Here is a 2240-nt window from a genome sequence, read left to right on the forward strand (position 1 = left end):
TTAACTAATTCTCTGAAATGAAGAACAAATGTAGTTAGTGACATCTGAATCTAATATCGCTGAATCATCATTCTCCACTAAACATGTTTCCAAAACAAGTAAATCTTATTTACCTTTGTTGGCTTTCTTCTTTTTGACCAAGTATTTCAGGGAGTTGCGTTTCCAATGCTCGTCCACATTGTAGCGGAAACACTTTCTTTTGTATGTAACCTCAGCCTTGCCTTTATTGACAGAGGCAGCAGTAGAGTCAGGCTTGGATTCCTCACCACCAGCCTTTTTCTTCTTGAAAGTCTTCTTCCAGAAGAAGAGGGTGTATATTTGGTTCCAGAGGTCGAACCTTCGTGGAACCTTTTGGAGGTTGCTACGTTTGCCTCCCACTTTTGTGCCTTATTATTCATAACTGCATTGCTGTAGAATTGCACGAAACTCTTCGGAAGAGATTCCAGCATGAAGCTGACCTGACTCTGCTCGTCTATGATGGCCTCGTTCTTCTCTACCACATTGAAGTGGACCATCAGGTTGAGAACGTGTTCTCACAATAATGAGCCCTCCTTCATGCCGGAGTTATAGATGAACTTAAGGACTTCATGTCGAGCCTGTGAGGACAGTTATCCAAACATGTTCCGTAGCGAGTCCATGATCTCCTTAGCGATGACCATGTTCTTGTGCTCCTTAGCATGCACATCAGATATGCTCACCAAGATGTAGACCTTTGCTTTGTCGTTGGCCTTGATCCACCTGTCATAGATGTTGCGCACTGCCATAGCGGCGTTAGGCGCAGGAGGTTTAGGACATTCCTCATGCAAGACGAATCTAAGATCATCTATTACGAGTATAGTGTTTAGGTTTGATTTCCACTATTTGTAATTCTCATCGTTAAGTTTTTCAGTGGCTAAAAGGGCGATAATAGAAGTCGACAAGCTGAAAATAAAAACAAACCTATAACAGTTTCATGCATTATCCTTTAGCCTAAACATGTTTTAGCAAAAGTAATCAAGCACCCTAATAAAATTATTTTGCAACGACACTTCAATGATTTAGAGCAATAGCTACCGTACGGGCAAACAACTATTCTTTCACTAAATTGAGACGTTCTCAACTAAATCTTACACCGGAATAACTCTTATTCCTATAATAATGAGTCACCGTTTATTTGGTCAGGGAATTGCTAACTACCTTAACAATTCCCCATAATTTTAACCCATAATTTCCAAACCCTAGAGGTCCGCCCCAATAATCCCATTGTAAAGAACGATAATATTGGGGCAAAACCTAAGAGACCTTTATCCATTTATAGAGTTTGCTTTGGTTTTGATTCCATACAATGGATCAACTATAGGGATGATTGCTCCAGGATGACACATAGGTCATGTATGAAATCTCATGATGCAAACTAATGGCGAAGACCGCATGACGTATTGTCACGTGTCCTTCTCCCACTTACTATGAATACTATCTCCATTCACTTTGATACTGAATCATGCAAACACCTTCCGTAGGTTGGTCACACCGAAGGCGACACGAGGCCAAGCATGGAACTCAGTGTGAACAATAAGGAGAAACGTGAGAAAAAATGATATGTCATCTACACCTCGTATATAAAAAATATACGTAGTATATTACATGTTCTATTTTTCTTCCACTTAGTATTCTAAGACTAGGGTATATCATTTAGGTAAATTCCAGCTATCAAAAAGTGAACTTTTAGTCGGCCCAATATAACTATTTATATTGGAAGTTGTACATTAACGTTTTAGTTTATTAAACGTGTTAATAAACTAATGACATTACTGCATGCATATAAAATATTGACTAATTCAACCCCCAGGTAGAGGTATTCTCTTACGGTCAGCTTAAATACCTCAACCCAGACATAACTTCCTTAGACATGGTTTCCTTATAGGCAACATTTTGTAGTTAGTCTTTTATTATTTAATTTTAAGCCAAGGATCCCTATAGGACTCCCGCTCGGTCAATGCAAAACTGATAACTCTTCATAAGAGAGTGTTTTATGCATAAATTGGGCAATTTTGGTGTGTAAATATAAGGATCCTTGGTTAAGTAGCTTGAAAAGATAAGCATTTTGCTAGGTAGGTGCTTGAGTTGGTTAGAATTGTCAATATACTTGTTTTGAACGAAGTTGAGCTATAATATGGTTATTTTGGCATTAATGACGTTTAAGTTAAAGGCTACGAAGGTTGCTGGAGTGCTACTAGAGCCTGATAGAGAGAATTTCTATG

The sequence above is a fragment of the Momordica charantia genome (assembly GCF_013281855.1).
Source record: "Momordica charantia cultivar OHB3-1 chromosome 3 unlocalized genomic scaffold, Mcharantia_2.0 BLBB01000003.1, whole genome shotgun sequence".
NCBI classification, from domain to species: Eukaryota; Viridiplantae; Streptophyta; class Magnoliopsida; order Cucurbitales; family Cucurbitaceae; genus Momordica; species Momordica charantia.